A 19,297-nucleotide genomic window follows, 5' to 3' on the forward strand; every position below is an offset into this window, starting at 1 on the left:
CTGCGCTCCGGTCCCAGGTCGACGGGCACGTGCACCTTCCGCCCACCACTGGCGACAACATCGATGTACTGTGGAGACCTCACGCCCCACATGTTGAGCAATTCGGCGGTACGTCCACCCGGCCTTTCGCATGCCCACTATACTCTCTCGCTCAAAGTCCGTCAACTGCACATACGGTTCACGTCCACGCTGTCGCGGCATGCTACCAGTGTTAAAGACTGCGATGGAGCTCCGTATGCCACTGCAAGCTGGCTGACACTGAGGGCGGCGGTGCACAAATGCTGCGCAGCTAGCGCCATTCGATGGCCAACACCGTGGTTCCTGGTGTGTCCGCTGTGCCGTGCGTGTGATCATTGCTTGTACAGCCCTCTCGTAGCGTCCGGAGCAAGTATGGTGGGTCTAACACACCGGTGTCAATGTGTTCTTTTTTCCATTTCCAGGAGTGTATAACGGACATATTTACTGAGCGTCGAGGGCCTGGTATAGGCGAATAACAAAAACTTTCCTTTGGTTTCTTGTCCCAGTTAGCTTCGTATCTGTATTGCACCGGAAAAAGTGCATATGTCGACAGTATGCTCTTTATGGCTTGTTTGACAATAAACTGTCTTATTCCCTCATGGTACTAACTGATGAGAAAATCAGTGCTCACTTTACTCTTTGGCCTCAAGCTTGCATTCAGTACTGCTTGAGTGTATCTCACATTGTTCTCGGCAGTGATAGTTCAGTGATACACGGCAGTATCGATACGTTTACTAATAAAGAGTTGCCAGTATTCACCTGATGTACAGGTTCACCGATTTCAGAGCAAGAGCTACACAACAACGTTATATTGAATTGTTCCTGCAGCGATGGCAACCACAGCACAGAACTTTTGTATTTTTTCATGTGTTTTGTGCTGTACGTTTTAGTGATCGAATATTTTACTTTTTTCATTGTTGCGTAGATGTCTCCCCAGAAACAAAAGTGCTGGGGAAACAAACCGAATAAATCATGTATTACATTATCACTCTGTAACGCACGATCGGAGACCGTGGGTCCCTTATACCAAAATACACACAATCTTCGACAACTTCTAAAAATGTATAGAAAAGTTTTCAAATACCGTTACCAGTCACTAAATTTTTTGAATAGTAAATTATTTATTGAGCGGCATGTTTCGACGTCATACCTCACGTTCAGTCTGTATTGTCATTCCAAATCATTTAACGTAAGTCTTTACATGTATTTAAGTTTCTTTGCGGGCCACTGTGTGGGGAGACGCTGACTAGAGCGGAGCGCTTCTGGTGTTATGCGTTATTGCAGTGTATTTTCCGCGCGTTTCTGTTTATTCGGTGTTAGTCGGACGTTCGTTTTCTACGTTGATCCGCGTCGTCGTTTAGTCGAGGCGTTAATTTTCTGCGTTGCTGTTGGTCGTCGCGCGCGTTGATTTCGTCCTCCGCGGAGGAGTCAAAGGCCACGATGGTCTCTTCCTCTGCCGGTTCACGAGGCTTGTTTCCTTCGTCCGGCAAAAATATTATGTCTTGTGCTGAGTTGCTATCATACTCGTCAGAATCATGTCTGCCCTCCTCTCGCTCAGTTCACCTTCGGCTGTCGGATCCAACAATCCAGTTTACTCAAGAAAATATCAATCATGCTAATCAGGCGATCGATCAGACGCAGCAGGACAGCGTTGAGCTGGGTTCCTCCGAGATCAGGGGAATATCCGGCCCAGGGCCCGTGGCACTGCCTGGTGAAATGAAATGAAATGTCGTGTGACGAGAGCCCCCCCCGTCGGGTAGACCGTTAGCCTGGTGCAAGTCTTTCGATTTGACGCCACTTCGGCGACTTGCGCGTCGATGGGGATGAAATGATGATGATTAGGACAACACAACACCTAGTCCCTGGGCGGAGTCGCGTGGGGCCAGGCTCCGGCGGGAAACCTAACGGTGACAACGATGCCGACCTGGCTGCCCCTACACCCGGCTCCGCTGTCACTGCAGCTCCTGCTACGCGTCGAAAGTCGACGAAATCATCAACGAAGGCGCGGGATGCTCCGTACTCGCATGCTTCTCGTAAGCATGCACATCCCTCTTCGCTTACTGACTCAGAATCAACGGAATCCAAGGCGCCTGACAGGAAGAAACCATCTACTGACCGTCAGGACACTGTTCCGCTTCAGGACGCCTCCGCTACCAATGCGGCGACCGACTCTGGTTTGGTCGACATGGCAGACGCTTATGAGATCACATTTCCGACATCGAATAGGTTTGAAGGTTTAGCTGATGTCACACCAGCTGACCAAGACTCTCCAGACAATCCGCCGGCTCCTACTCCTGTCAAGGCCCCCAAGGTGCAACCTATCATAGTAGATGACACGATCAGCTACCTCGATCGAGTCAGAGAACTGAGGGGGCACCTGAAGGGTTCCTTTTCCTGTCAATACAAACGAGGAAGTATCCGTTACGAGTTCGAAAACCCGTCAGATTATCGATATATGATCGAGTATCTCAAGGCTCGTGCCATCCAATACCATACCCCCCCCCCCCTCCTCCCGCTGACGTTAAGGAGGCGCTGGAGGAGCTGGGCTTCATTGTGCAGTCTGTCACTGTTATGCACCAGCAGGTGCCAGACGCACAGGGCAAACTCACCGATGTCAAGTGGCCTCTATTCGTCGTTGTACTTCATTGTACACCAAATGTTTACGACGTTTACAAAGTCAAATTCTTCCTGCACATGAAGTGTAGGTTGACGTTGAATCCTACCGCAATGAGTCTGGCTTGATGCAATGCTTCAATTGCCAGCGTTTTGGTCACGGCTCCCGCAGTTGCGGCCGTCTGCCGCGTTCCGTCAAGTGTGCCGGTGACCATCTTACCCGACTCTGTCAAAAAAAGCCCACTGATCCGCCCAAATGTTGTAATTGCGGACAGGCTCGCCCAGCCAATTATCGTAAATGTTCCGCATACCAAAAAGCACTGGCGAAATCTCGCAGTTCTTTCACTCCCGCAGCCTCGGCGGCTTCGACGCCAGCTGCTCCACCAGCTGATGCTGCAAATTTTCCACACCTGCGGGCACGTCGTGCCCCTCCACCACCTTCTTCTTCTGCTACCGGCTCGGGGCCCTTGCCACCGCGTCGTCCTGCTTCGCGCCCGGCGACAGCTTCCCACTCTGCTTGGGGAACTGCCAACCCTTCCCCAGAGCCTTCTGCACCCCCGCCCCCTACCTTCTCCTTCCCTTTTTCTAACCATCTTGCTGATCTTGCTGCCTTGTTGCAGCGGTTCAACATCCACAAAATCATTTCTATTGTCCGTTCCACTATCCACCAACTCAGCTCAGCTTCCGATCCTTTCAGTAAACTCATGATAATTCTGTCAGCTTTCATCTCCTACTTCCCCGATGGACCCTAATCTACGTCGTCCTTTTCGTATTGTTGGAACGCCGATGGTGTTCTTCGCCAACGTCATTCTCTTGAGGGCTTTCTCGATTATAGGGGAATCGACATAGCCCTTATTTCCGAGACGCACTTGAAGCCACATCAGCAGTTTACTGTCCCCAACTATTATGTACATCAATCCGACCCCGCGGATCGGCCACATGGCGGTACTCTTGTCTTAGTGAAGCAGTGCCTTACGCACCGACTTCGACAGATTCCGCACCTAGAACACCTGGAGGTTACGGCGATTGACATACAGCTATACGGACAATCCTTGACTCTTGCTGCGGCCTAAAACTCCCCTGGTCGTGCTGCACTCCCGGCCGACTTGGATGTCGTCTTCCGCCTGGGCCCTAAGGTTCTAGTGGGGGGACTTCAACTCCAAACACGGTACGTGGGGATGCCGTTCCACCAATGGTAATGGACGTAGGCTGTTCCAATATCTTCAACTCAGTGCTGCTATCCGTGTCGTTGCTCCGGATTCTCCCACGCACTTTCATAAAACGGCTCTCAGCCGTCCTGACATTCTCGACATCATCTTGGCTCGGGATATCCTGTGGGTCCATCGGATTACAGTGGTCCAGAAACTTGATTCCGATCACAATCCGGTGATCCTCGAATTCCTGGATGCTCGCCCTCAGGACCAACTCCGTCCGGCTTATGTGATCAACACAGCTCGTAGACCTACATGTCCTCGAGCTTCCACATATTACCCGCCGCAGCCACATCGATCCGTCGGCGGACCGCTTTGCAAAAATTCTCACCGAATGCTATCGCACGTCTTCTCGACGAGTCCTCGAGCCCCCTCGTCGCCCGGACCGTCCACCAGACGTCCAGGAACTAATTCGCACCAAACGTCGATTTCGTCGCCGGTGGCAACGCCTCCGAGACCCAATTGACAAGCGAATCTGGCAGTCATTGGCTCAAGAGCTTCGTGTACGTATACAAGAGGTCCTTGATCAGGCATGGAATCAACGCCTTCGCGAGGCCGCAGACCGTCCTGACAGACTGTGGCGTATAGTCAAGGAGACCACATCCACTCCCGCTGCTTCTCAGCCCCTCCATGGTCCCCAAGGCTTGGTCTACTCGCCTCAGGACAAGGCGGAGGCCCTCACACACAGCCTTGATAGGCAATTTCGCCCAAAAGTTGTAGACAACGACGAGGCTGACGCCCACGAGACCCGCGTCCATCGCCAGGTCTGTCAGCTCCTTCGCCGTCGTATGGACACCACCTTACCACCGGTCACTCTCCCAGTGGTGGCAAATTACATCAGTAGCATTCCATCTCGTAAGGCCCCAGGTCCTTCCGGTATCCGGCTGGCCCTTCTTCACCACCTCTCTCCAGCTTCGCTTACCTACCTGGTTAATCTCTAAAATAGCTGCCTTTCCTACAATTACTTCCCTCCTGTTTGGAATCTGGCCAGTGCCATCGCCCTCCGCAAACCCCGCAAGGATCCACTCTTCCCACAGAACTACCGTCCCGTTTCTCTCCTCAACTTCCTCAGCAAGATCTTAGAACGCATTATCCTTTCCCACCTTCAATCCTTCCTCGATGCCCATTCCATCCTCATTCCCCAACAGTTTGGGTTTTGGGCTGGCCATGGCACGGTCCAACAGCTGATCCGCCTCCACGATACCATCTGCAGGGCGCAGCTGGAGCGTCAAAGTACAGGCATGGTTTTACTTGACATCGAGAAGGCCTTTGACCGGGTGTGGCATGAGGGTTTACTCTATAAGCTTGCCGATTATGACTGCCCCCTCCACATCATCCACATTCTCCGACGCTTTCTAACTGGGCGATCATTTTACGTTATACAAGGCCGAAGCCGAAGTTCGATCCGGGCCGTGCAAGCGGGTGTGCCCCAGGGGTATCTCCCCGGTTCTGTGCGCCGTTTACACCAACGACATCCCATCCCGTGTCTCCAACCAACTGCCCTCTATGTGGATGACACAGCTGTCTTCACCCAACACCGCAACCTCCACTTTATTGCTCTACATCTCACACGGCACCTTGAACAGATCACCCAATGGAGCAACAAGTGGAAGATAAAAATCAATGCAGTTAAGACCCAGGCCATCCTTTTTAAACACAAACGGACTCCGCCGGCTCGCCTGGTGGAACTTGAAGGTCGTCGCATTCCATGGTCCCAGACAGTCACCTACCTCGGCCTGACCTTTGACACCCGCCTCACGTGGAAACCCCACGTTCACGGCGTCTGTCACAAAGCATATGGAATGTTACACAAACTCTGCCCCCTGTTGAAGGGCCCCAGCCTTTCGACCCGCCCCAAGCTGCTCATCTGGTCGTCCTGCGTCTTGTCACTCCCTCCTGTTACACGGCTGCGAACTGAGGGGCCTAGCTGCTGACACCCATGTTCTCCAGGCCCAGGTGGTACAGAGCAAATCACTGCGGATCATACTAAAACTCTCCGCGTTACGTCTCCCACCACGACATCCGCCGTCTTCTCCGCATTCCGCCGCTTATACAACAAATTCGCCTTCGTGCCTCGAACACCCTTGCCTTTCTCCAAAACTCTCCTCATAAACACCTACGGTTCTTTGTCGTGCTGTTGGAGACATCCCTTACCCTCATCCGACGCTGATACTTCAACGCCGGTATCGTCCCAACTGACGGTCTCACAGCAGTTGGGTCTCTGCTGATATTTTTGATCTGTGAATTTTCCTATTTCTAATGTCCTTGTCACATAAAAACGCCATTTCGAACCCATTATACATCCTGTAGGCAGGCCCAGAGCGATCCTTCAATATTTCAGTGGACGAAAGTCCTGTCATGTTTGCGGTGTTGTTGTTGTGATCATCCAGTGTAGATGGAGAAGGATAACCTAGTACGAGGCGATGTTACTTTGTATATTGGTCTGTTGTTCACATGAAAATTTTTATAAAACAGTCACTCACTTTGCTCTTGGGGTCGTGGCTTTTTCGTCTGATGTGCTGAGGTATCGCTATTTCCGTGGTTCTCTTGGGTTTGTTCAGCATTGTTCACAAACTTCACAAGGGTGACTTTATAACACTGATGTTGGTAGGTGTAACATATTACAAATTGAGCGTCTGTGCCAATTTTATAACACAAATGACACTATTAAGTGTTGCAACAGATAACGACCTCAAAATACTGCATACTTTGGAAAAGAACTAGAGAACGGACATTTTTTAAGAAATGGAAATATTCATCCGTGGCCATAAATCTTAAAATGAGATTATAAATGAAATGACAGAGTTCCAAAAAAAAGTTATATATGAGCATAGATCCCAGAAATCACTTTGTAGTTCTTAAAATAAAAAGTTTTTATACCACCATTTGTATCATAAAGTGCATCTACGCCTACATGGATACTCTGCAAATCACATTTAAGCGCCTGGCAGAGGATTAATCGAACCACCTTTGCAATTCTCTATTATTCAAATCTCACATAGCGCGCGAAAAGAACGAACACCTACATCTTTCCGTAAAAGCTCTGATTTCCTTTACTTTATCATGACGATCGTTTCTCCCTGTGTAGGTTGGTGTCAACAAAATATTTGCACATTCGGAGGAGAAAGTTGGTGATTGGAATTTCGTGAGAAGATTCCTCCTTAACAAAAAATCTTTGTTTTAGTATTGTCCATCCCAAATCCTGTATCATTTCAGTGACTCTCTCTCCCCAATACACGATAATAGAAATTAGCACTGCCCTTCTTTGAACTTTTTCAATATACTCCGTCAGTCCTATCTGGCAAAGATGCCACACCGCGCAGCAGTATTCTAAAAGAGGACAATCTTAGTGTAGGTAGTCTCCTTAGTAGATCCGTTACATTTTCTAAGTGTCCTGGCAATAAAACGCAGTCTTTGGTTAGCCTTCCTCACATCTTTTTCTATGTTTCAAATTGTCACAGTCGCTCATCTTGGGAATGTATTAAGCTAGCCAACATCAGTAATACGACAGAAAGGCATGCAGAAGACATTGCTACTGACACCACCATGATCGACATATCGATAGTAAAATCGAAACTAGGCTTTTTTGATCGCTAACTTGATTGCTGCACTGCTTGTTTTTTGTTACAGCATTCGTGTCGTAAAGTCACTCTTGTGAAGTTCGCGAACAATGGTAAAGAAATACAAGAGCTATGGAAACAGCGGTACCTCAGCACATCACAAAAAGAATGCCACGCCACAAGAACAAAATGGTTCATATAACTCTGTGCGCTATGGAACTTAACATCTAAGGTCATCAGTCCCCTATAACTTAGAACCACTTCAACGGAACCAACCTAAGGACATCACACACATTCATGCCCAAGGCAGGATTCGAACCTGCGACCGTAGCGGTCGCGCTGTTCCAGACTGTAGCACCTAGAACCACTCGGCCACCCCGGCCGGCGCCACGAGAACAAAGTGAGCGACTGTTTCATAAAAATTTTCATGTACACAACAGACCAGTATACAAAGTGACATCGCCTCATACTAGGTTATCCTTCTCTCTCTCCACTGGATGATCACAGCATTAATGTAAGGAAATTTTGATACCCGTATACACTTGCATCAAATGTTTTTGTAATGCCAGTACAGCTTGATGATGAGATATCACCTCGAAATGTGTCGCTAAATCTACATCTCCATGATTACTCTGCAATTCGCATTTAAGTGCTTGGCAGAGGGTTCATCGAACCACAATCATACTATCTCTCTACCATTCCACTCCCGAACAGTGCGAGGGAAAAACGAACACCTTAACCTTTCTGTTCGAGCTCTGATTTCTCTTATATTATTTTGATGATCATTCCTACCTATGTAGGTCGAGCTCAACAAAATATTTTCGCATTCGGAAGAGAAAGTTGGTGACTGAAATTTCGTAAATTGATCTTGCCACGACGAAAAACGTCTTTGCTGTAAGGACTTCCATCCCAACTCGCGTATCATATTTGTCACACTCTCTCCCCTATTACGTGATAATACAAAACGAGGTGCCCTTTTTTGCACTCTTTCGATGTCCTCCGTCAATACCACCTGGTAAGGATCCCACACCGCGCAGCAATATTCTAACATAGGACGAATGAGTGTGGTGTAAGCTGCCTCTTCAGTGGACTTGTTGCATCTTCTAAGTGTCCTGCCAATGAAACGTAACCTTTGGCTCGCCTTCCACACAATATTATCTATGTGGTCTTTCCAACTGAAGTTGTTCGTACCCAGGTACTTAGTTGAACTGACAGCCTTGAGAATTGTACTATTTATCTAGTAATCAAATTCCAACGGATTTCTTTTGGAACTCATGTGGATCACCTCACACTTTTCGTTATTTAGCGTCAACTGCCACCTGTCATACCATACAGCAATCTTTTCTAAATCGCTTTACAACCAATACTGGTCTTCGGATGACCTTACTAGACGGTAAATTATAGCATCATCTGCGAACAACTTAAGAGAACTGCTCAGATTGTCACCCAGGTCATTTACATACATCAGGAGCAGCAGAGGTCCCAGGACGCTTCCCTGGGGAGCACCTGGTATCACTTCAGTTTTACTCGATTATTTGCCGTCTATTACTACGAACTGCGACCTTCCTGACAGGAAATCACGAATCCAGTCCCACAACTGAGACGATACCCCATAGGCCCGCAGATTGATTAGAAGTCGCTTGTGAGGAACGGTGTCAAATGCTTTCCAGAAATCTAGAAATACGGAATCAACTTGAGATCCCCTGTCGATAGCGACCATTACTTCGTGCGAATAAAGAGCTAGCTGCGTTGCACAAGAACGATGTTTTCTGAAACCATGCTGATTACGTATCAATATATCGTTCTCTTCGAGGATATTCATAATGTTTGAATACAGTATATGTTCCAAAACCCCACTGCAAACCGACGTCAATTACATAGGTCTGTACTTCGATGGGTTACTCCTACCACCCTTCTTAAGCACTGGTGCGACCTGCGCAATTTTCCAGTCTGTAGGTACAGATCTATCGGTGAGCGAGCGGTTGTATATGATTGCTTAGTAGGGAGCTATTTTATCAGCGTAATCTCAAAGGAACCTAATCGGTCTACAATCTGGAACTGAAGACTTGCCCATAAAATAAATAATGTTGTAGTTAACACATTTTGGTTGCGATATCTGGAAACCTATAATATTTTTGAAAAAGTCACCGCCGATTAATGAATGGTGAACATGGCTTCAATTTATTCTAAAAAAATGCCGGTGGAGTTCTGATTCCTTCTGCGCTTCGTACCAATTCGGCGTTCGTCGCGTGTCGCCTTGCTGGTGCTGCAATCTTAATGGCTAACCATGTGGTGGGGGTTCACACGACGACTGAGAACGGTTCTTTTTCGGACTCCCTATATGCCAGCCAATCACGTCTCAGGAGAGGGCGGACGCGGTGCGGTGAGGTGACGGCGGGAATCGAAGCGCGGCGGCGCACAGCGTCCCGACCGGCCGAAGGTGTTCGTGTAGCTTCGGCGCCGGCCGAAAGGCGCCGACGGCGACGCTATAAAAGTCGGCGCGGAGTGTCGTCGTCGGCAGTCGGGCTGTGGCTTCCGTCGACGCCGCTGCTGCCGCAGCCGCTGACGTCAGACCGACCGCCCGCCCGCCTGCCCGCCCGCCAGCCAGCCCGCCCGCAGCAGCGACGGAGCCGCCGCCGGGATGGCAGGTCACTAAATAAGCTTTACCATTCATCCTCACTACAATAACGAATTTCTTGTATCCCACAGCTCTTAGAGGAAGAACGAGGACTGCGGGCTTAATTCTTTTCCCTTACCTGCTCACAGTAGCTTGCCACAACTCTTGCAGTATCCTCGCTGCCGATGTAAACTCCTCTGCACTTTAAAACATTTATGAATAACCACTGCATATCTTCCTATGTTTCCAGCTACATTCCGGTTTTTCGGTGGCACACTGTTGCTCAGAACTCTTACGATCATGTTAATTCATTTGCGAAACAAACTTGCGGTATACGTGATTAGTCATAAATGATGTAATAGATGAGATACTGAGCCGCTGAAAAACCGGAACTCTGCGCCTAACTTGATATGGCCAGAACGAACATCATAAACAGCGCCTGAAGCGCAGCCAGGCAACGAGGTATCGGCAAGTGTCAGACTTTACGTCTTCTGGCAAGTCGCCATAACGAAGAGTGACGCTTCCCAAAACGAGACCCACATGCGCCGAGGTTACGCGCTCGAAACTCGCTGAAATTTTCCTAGTGCCAGCCAGTACTGCTTGAATCAGTCAGATTCCTAATAGATTGAGATTCTTATTTCTCTTTTATTTTTTCCCTTTTTTCTTCAATTTTGAACACTTGCCGTGTTACGGTAAGACAAGGATGTCGCGTAATTTGCATGATACCGAGCCGATGGAATGCTGACTTTTGATTTCCTGCGCCCCTTCTCAGGCGGTTTTTTGTACTTTTTTTGAGCGGTTCTAATTGCTGTGAGATCTTAGTGAACGCTGTACCCCTACAAAGCGTCGCTGCTACATTCTTATGGCGAATTGCCAGAAGATTGTAGGACTGACAGTTTTCTCGACGCGAACGCTTCGAATGAAGTCGCGACTTTGGAAGGCAAGAGGTATTTCGGATAGCCATTCTGCATGTGGTCAACACATATTGAGTATCGGTAGACGCAAAGACAACTTTCTGAGTTCATCTATGTTTCTCATCTAGATGTCTGCAGTACATGAAATATAACATTTATGATTGTTCTTACTCAAAGCTTGAAAGAAGATGGACTAACAGCTACCGGTATCACTCCGCCAGACAATTAATAATACTTGCTACATTTTCAGGAGCTTGAAGCCGACAGCAAAGATTCCTGTCGCGGGTTACCAGATGCCTGCTGTCGTCAGCTGCTCGTCAATATTTGAGAAATGTCTCTTTTTTTTACTCTCGAGGACAGACAGATTGATATTTTGTAAGAGATAACTTTGAGTTCCGTTTATTGATACAAATATAAATCACACTCGCACTCAAAAAAGTAATTTTATATTTTCATATTTCACTGTTATTAATTACCATAGTTTTGCCAAATTCAAGCAAGAAGTTATGTAAAGATTTATATCTGTACAAACTCACTAAAAGGGAACAGATATATTTGTTATAACATGAAGTATTCCCAAAGCTATAAGATGAAAAAAGGTACAAAACATAAAGAAACTAACATTTAATATAAGTCTTCGCAGTCGGCATAACAGTGAAGCATTTATTAAATAAAGGAGGCATTTTTCCATTCAGCTGTAATTACCTAGACCTAATACTCGTTCTGTAACTGCCTATCAAACAATCAAGAAGAGTACACGTTTGTGAACTCTGCACTGGCATTTTCATATTGTTTGCACCAGTTTTAGATAAATACTATATAAAGGCTAAAAGAGCCAAAACATGTTCGGTAACGAAAAAGATGTCTAAATAAACACAGCCTAAATGAAGAAATGCCGCCTTTATTTAAATTTAATGAGCTAACTTCCTTACCTGGAGGTGCTGTATGTTCTCAGCAAATTCTCGACTGTTCTGTATATCTCCATATCATTCGTCATCGACGTAGGAAGCTAATGTTTCACTTGCAGAATAGAACTTCTGTATTTTCCTAACGAATAAAAATTTTTAGTAACACTATAAAAATTATAGAAACGGTAAGAGATATGCTTGTAGTTCATTCAGCGGCGATGGAAAAAAATAGCAGTGATCAAATCTCAGATTTCATATCACTGTCCTGAAACTAATTTTATTTTTAAGTAAGCAGTTTCTAGTTGGATGATAGCCTGATTCCTATCTTTCGTAAATTATTTTTATGTCGACTTGCACAAGAACAGTCCATTACATTTTTGTCTCCCTGGAATAACCTGTTAATTTTAAAGGCTGACCAGATCATAAAAATTATGAAAAACTTACTTAAAATTTCCTTAAAACCGTCAATCATCTTCTGCAGACTTTTAAGTGATATAGTCAAAACTTTCTTTAATTCACTGACTAAGTAAAACCTGGATAAACAGTAATCACATGCCATTTCTCTTGTTAAGTATTTTTCTGTGGTATATTTTTGACTCCAACCTATTAAATGCTGCCTGGAAAATAGTGATTTGATAAAACGTGTAATTTTTCTTAACTTAACACAAAGTAGTACTACGCATATTTCAAAGTACTACACTCCCTTGCCACTATTACATTCACAAGACTTTTCGTACGCAAAAAAGTAGAGCTTTTACACCAGAAATATTATGTGCTGACTGCTAGAAGAATAATAAAAAGAAAAATTAGGGTGGGTTAGCAACTGAAGAAATAAAAAGAGGTAATACTGTATCAATTTTTTACAGATATAAACCCATGTAAGATGCTTCCTAACGGTGGTACATGTTCCCGGGGAAGCTTACTGAAAGGGTACTTATCGATATGAAAGCTGCATCTGATTTTGTCCTATGGGGGTGCAGTGCCTGCAAGGGAGAAGTCAGGTATGGATTCTTGAAAAAATAAACAGATAAAAAAAATTAAAAAAGAAAAAGCCGAGGAAAACTTTCTTTCAGTGGAGAATAATGATTGACGGATTATGCAATGTTTTTTTATTTCTTTTAGACACAATCGCACAATACGCTAATACTCGTTACTGGCTTGGACACGCATTAACCATGTCCAGAATCCATGCGACACAGGTGACATATAGCGAACAAAGTACACAGAACTTCGATTAAATATGGGAAAGCACATCGTTCCCCATATGCCGACTTCTGGCATATAGTTTCTGAACATGGCCAGTATGTGGTTGAAAGAGTTTACGAATGTTGCCAAACTGTCGTGATAGTGTCTAAAAGAATTTTAAAAAATGTGTATAAGGTAAATATTTAAACTTTACAACGTTGAAGGACCCGCACTATCGGAGTAGTAAGTTAGACTGAGAATATGAATCAATTTGCTTCAAACAGCAATTAAATTATTATAAATTTTATTTTAATGTGATAAATTACAAGGCATCTAGCCACATCATCAAGTACATCTGTTCACATTAACAGATTCCAACAAGCCAGTGCGAACTTAACACAGTAGCATTACTTACTGATTGTGTGTTAACAACTTCCTTGATCGCATCCATTCTTGAGATTAATTAATGTCATGATATTAGTTCAAAAATATACGTAAAACTTTGTTTTGCCGGCCGCTGTGGCCGAGCGGATCTAGGCGCTTCAGTCTGGAACCGCGCGACGGTCGTAGGTTCGAATCCTGCCTCGGGAATGGATGTGTGTTCTGTACTTAGGTTAGTTAGGTTTAAGTAGTTCTAAGTTCTGGGGGACTGATGACCTCAGATGTTAAGTCCCATATTGCTGAGAGCCATTTGAACCTTTCTGTTTTACATAGTCATAGGTACGAAACATGCATTGAGTGATACTGTCCAATTTACGTATGTCAAGTATCATCTGATGCTGTTGACAATTAATTTGTACCTTAAATTAGCAAACATTTACAATGAGAGTGGGTGCATGACACTCTAGCGTCGTCGTGCATCTTTGCGTCAGAAACAAACTCAAATCATATGTTTAAACTGAGTAACATTATTCTAGTAGCATCATAAATGTCAAAGATGTCCCCATTGAACCTCTAAAATAACATTGTGGAGTCCAACTATTAAAGTTGTATAAGGTTAAAAATTCTCGTACACGAATAATTTTTCAAGCTATGGTTAAAGTAGAATTTTTATCATGAATATAATGTCCAGCAATACGGACTGCTCAGGTCCGATTTACAGGCGGAGAACATCAACGTATGCTTCTCCTATCCTTGAGGCTCACAACGAGTCTTAGTTCGAGCAAGCCGCGATCTTCCCATCGTCATTGGCGGTTAAGAAATGTTAATTCATGCTTCAAACTTACCAGATACTTGCAGACAATTACAGTTACAAAATAAAGAGTGCCAGAGCAATTCCTTTCGCGCTGTTAAGTGCAACTTGCCATTACTTTTCACCTACGCTTCTGTGTCACACATTTCTGCCAACAATTTTTTAAATTGAAAAGCTCGGCAAGCACAGTTGTTTTAGAATGGTGTAATTATCTAATTTAGCTGCAGTCTCGTAGTTCAGCTCAAAATTTCTTCTCAGTCCACAGAACGTTCCAGATATTACCAAGCACGTTCTCATTCGACTGTTGAAAATCAAGTTCCAACTGTGTATATTATATTTTTACTTTACCATCTAGGTTTTACACAAAATTCACTACGGCCTCTGGCATTTGAAAGAGTTCACATTTTCAGTTCAAACCATTCCCTCCACGAGCTCTGCACAAGGCAGAGATCTCCTACTTTACAAACTACTACTTTACAGAGAAGAGCCTGGCAATATGGGCGCGAAAACGAAGAAAATGGAAACCAATATTTATAATAGTGTTTTTACGTGTTATAACTCGATTACCTTTGTCATTACAACTGCCTGTCTTCAATTCCGCGTTCCCGTATAATAACAGCAGCAGTTCTAATTAAATTCAGGGTGCTTCACCTGAGGTTGCTTAACGCAACCTGACCTTCAAAAACCACGCTCGAGATTTACATAGTCTCCCGCTCTCTACGGGTCAGTTATTAGTCCTACAGAAAAATTAACAGGACCTTTCCGTAGGAAATATAATGTAAATAAATTTTGTACTGGGGTACTCTTTCGACGGAGGCTACGGTTTTCGAGTTATTGAAGAAAAAAGAAATACAAAAGTGACTTTCAAACACCCCCCAACGCTCATCCATCAGCAGTCAGGATTTCTAATACGTTGTTCGTGGCCCTCGCTCCTACACTGCACAGAACATTCTGACTACTTCATCTATTGACTGGGCAATTAAGGCACCAGCATAGTCGGCTATTTCGTTAGCATTATTAATTTAAACATATCCGCGAGGGTAACGAAAGAAAAGCGACGTTTGTAAATGTTGCACTAAAACTCATATGTTGGCAGTCCGATACAAACTCAGCTCTTACAAGCACTGTAGATTCTTAGTAGGAGGCCTGACGAATAAAACAATGTAATTATTTATTTTTTGCTGTTAAAATTCACAAACCATTTCGGTAAAATTTTTGCTGTTACAATTCACAAACCTGTTCGGTAAAATTTATACAAACGTCAATTTTATTATTACTAAGTGCTCCACTAGGGCAGTGTTGTAATAAGACCATCAAGATGACTTGGACAGGATTTGTGATTGGTGTAAAGAATGGCATCTAACTCTAAATATAGATAAATGTAAATTAATGCAGATCAATAGGAGAAAGAATCCCGTAGTGTTCGAATACTCCGTTAGTAGTGTAGCGCTTGACACAGTCACGTCGATTAAATATTTGGGCGTAACATTGCAGAGCGATATGAAGTGGGACAAGCATATAATGGCAGTTGTGGGGAAGGCGGATAGTCATCTTCGGTTCATTGGTAGAATTTTGGGAAGATGTGGTTCATCTGTAAAGGAGACCGCTTATAAAACACTAATACGACCTGTTCTTGAGCACTGCTCGAGCGTTTAGGATCCCTATCATGTCAGATTGAGGGAGGACATAGAAGCAATTCAGAGGCGGGCTGCTAGATTTGTTACCGGTAGGTTTCATCATCACGCGAGTGTTACGAAAATGCTTCAGGAACTCAGGTGGGAGTCTCTGGAGGAAAGGAGTCGTTCTTGTCGTGAATCGCTACTGAGGAAATTTAGAGAACCAGCATTTGAGGTTGACTGCAGTACAATTTTACTGCCGCCAGTTTACATTTCGTGGAAAGACCACAAAGATAAGATACGAGAGATTAGGGCACGTACAGAGGCATATAGGCAGTCGTTTTTCCCTCGTTCTGTTTGGGAGTGGAACAGGGAGAGAACATGCTAGTTGTACCCTCCGCCACGCACCGTATGGCGGATTGCGGAGTATGTATGTAGATGTAGATATAGAATGAAGATCGAAATAAGTCGAATCCGGAAAATAATTCCAACGATAGCAAATTTCTGTGCTGTGGTAAGAGGGTGTTCCATGTACGACATACTAGAAATCCTGACCATTGAGGGCTGAGTGTAGGAGTGAACGAGCGTTTCAAGATAATTTTTGTACGTTTTTCTTGAATAACTCGGAAACTATGACCTCTAGCGGAAACGTATCCCAGTACAAAATTTAATTACAGTAAATTTTCTGCAAAAACGTCTGTTAATTCTCTCTACAGGGCTAATAGCTTACGCGTAGCGACCGAGAGAATATGAAAATCTCAAGCTTGGTTTTTGAAGACCTGGTATAACATTGCATGTTGCATAAAGCAACGTCGGTACGGACAGCTGAATCACACGGTAACTGATGTTGCCAAAACAGATTATTTCGTTACTGTTATTTAACAAATAACGAAAATGTGAACATTTCTCAGTCGTATTTCTTTAGACAATGTTATTTCATTTATAGAATAAACCTGTGTTCCGTTTTACATACAGGTGAGTTAATTTTATTAAACTATGGCTAAAATACAGTGCAGGATCCAAATCTTGTAAGTAATTTACAACTCAGTCGATATAAATTTGCCGGTCGCGGTGGCCGAGAGGATCTAGGCGCTTCAGTCCGGAACCGCGCGACTGGTACGGTCGCAGGTTCGAATCCTACCTCGGGAATGGATGTGTGTGATGTCCTAAGGTTGGTTAGGTTTAAGTAGTTCTAAGTTCTAGGGGACTGATGACCTCAGACGTTAAGTCCCATAGTGCTCAGAGCCATTTTGATATAAATCTGCTATATATGGCGTTCGAACATCGACACCCTACACGACTTTTACGATACCCTGTAATTTCGACACTCTTTAGTATGAAACTTCCTGGCAGATTAAAAGTGTGTGCCGGACCGAGACTCGAGTTCGAGTCTCGTTCCGGGTTCGTTGGCTGGTTTTGGGGAAGGAGACCAGACAGCGTGGTCATCGGTCTCATCGGATTAGGGAAGGATGGGGAAGGAAGTCGGCCGTGCCCTTTCAGGGGAACCATCCCGGCATTTGCCTGGAATGATTTAGGGAAATCACGGAAAACCTAAATCAGGATGGCCGGACGTGGGATTGAACCGTCGTCCTCCCGAATCAGAGTCCAGTGTCTAACCAATGCGCCGCCTCGCTCAGTACAGTCTCGGTCCGGCACACAGTTCTAATCTGCCAGGAAGTTTCATATCAGCGCACACTCGGCTGCATAGTGAAAATCTCATTCTGGAAACTTTTTAGTGTACTACTCGATAAACCTATCTGTGTTACACATCGCAGATGGCAGCTGGCAAGTATTTTCACCGGCCCACACGTTGCTAAGGTTGTTTCGGGTTCGCTGCAGAAGTTTCACTGGGGAACCCTTTACACATCCTCTGTACGGTTCCCATCTCTCCCCATGCGATTTCCATATTTTTAGAGCCTGAAGAATGAAATTCTTGGCCGTCGATTTGCTTCGGACGAAGAGACGCACGCCTGTGTACAATCATGGTTCCCCAGGCAATCTCAAATGTTTTTCCACGAAGGCATTGACCATCTTCTCTCACAGTGGGATAAATCTATTAACAGTTGTGATGATTACTTTTGAAATAATAAAGAATTTAATTACTTTTTTGCATCTGTTTCGTTTTCCTTTGACTGCCGTTTATGCAATGAAAAAACTTCAGAGTTTTTGTTCCTTCTCCCTGAACTTCAGTTCCCTTTGTACATTCTCTCTGTTATTCATTACTACTTGCGGAATGTAATGGTGAATAACATCGGGGGATGTTTACAATACTGTCTCATTTCATTCTTAAAAACTGCTTTCCTTTCAAGTTTTTCGACTCGTTAAGTTTCAGTCTGGTTTCTGTACAAGTCCTAAATAACCCTTCACTCATTGTGTTTTGTCCCTGCTACCTTCATAATTTCAAAGACTACAATCCAGTTGACATTTTCAAAAGTTTTCACTAAACATAAAAATGCTGTAAACTGGGCTTACCTATGTCTAAGGTAAGTCATCGATTCAGTATAGCCACGGTGGCCGAGCGGTTCTAGGCGCTTCAGTCCGGAACCGCGCGATCGCTACGGTCGCAGGTTCGAATCCTGCCTCGGGCATGGATGTGTGGGATGCCCTTAGGTTAGTTAAGTTCTAGGGGACTGATGACCTCAGATGTTAAGCCCCATAGTGCTCCGAGCCATTTCAACCATAAAGCGAATGTCATCTCTGACGATAAAATCCATTTTATCTAATATCCTCCAAAAGAAACAATAAGCCGCTCGGGACGTACCAGCTCGAACGATCTTATTGAGCGTAATTTGCACAGTCATTATCAGTCATAATCTGCCTTGGCTACAATCCACATGTTTTAAAGAATAATGGCCGGCCGGTGAGGCCGTGCGGTCTGATCGCTTCAGTCTGGAACCGCGTGACCGCTCCGGTCGCAGGTTCGGATCCTGCCTCGGGCATGGATGTGTGTGATGTCCTTAGGTTACTTAGGTTTAAGTAGTTCTAAGTTCTAGGGGACTGATGATCACAGAAGTTAAGTCCCATAGTGCTCAGAGCCCAAAACGAATAATGGTTTCTCACTGCACGATACGCGTCGATATCCGTTCCTAGAAAACCTATTTCCCTGGTAACTTAAAATCATTACCAACGAATAGCTGGAGCTTGCACCTGTTTATTGGTTTAAAAGTCGCTTTCTGTCATTTCGTAGAAATTTATCATGAAGCCAACCCCGATCAGGATTTCTGTGAAATGGCTACACACAAGTATCACCACAACAGAAATCCACTCAGTGTCTATCGATTGATTAGGAGAGGTTGGCACCATGTCGACAGACGTGTCCGGATACGCCGTCATCCAGACGACCGGCTGTTCGAAACACTCACCGCACTAAGGACGCAGCCCTGTGGCACCAGTATTATGCTATGGGGGACACCCATCTACGCTCGTGTGAGGCTGTGGCTGTAAACGAAGGCACCGTGGCAGC

The 19,297-nt window shown here is 45.0% G+C and overlaps 1 protein-coding gene across 3 annotated transcripts in view; it reads left to right on the forward strand.

Moving 5' to 3' along the window:
* The window catches only part of LOC126298407 (diacylglycerol kinase 1-like), a 1,060,073-nt gene that overhangs the window by 188,316 nt on the left and 852,460 nt on the right, over positions 1-19,297 (forward strand). Inside the window, exon 1 of one of the 3 annotated variants that reach the window (XM_049989724.1) lies at positions 9,919-10,050. The exons of the other annotated variants lie outside the window; for them this stretch is intronic. The gene's annotated coding sequence lies outside the window, so the exon portion shown is untranslated. Of the gene's footprint in view, positions 1-9,918; positions 10,051-19,297 lie in introns of those variants that run through there. 3 annotated transcript variants of the gene reach the window in all.

The sequence above is a fragment of the Schistocerca gregaria genome, chromosome X, assembly GCF_023897955.1.
Source record: "Schistocerca gregaria isolate iqSchGreg1 chromosome X, iqSchGreg1.2, whole genome shotgun sequence".
Classification (NCBI taxonomy): Eukaryota; Metazoa; Arthropoda; class Insecta; order Orthoptera; family Acrididae; genus Schistocerca; species Schistocerca gregaria.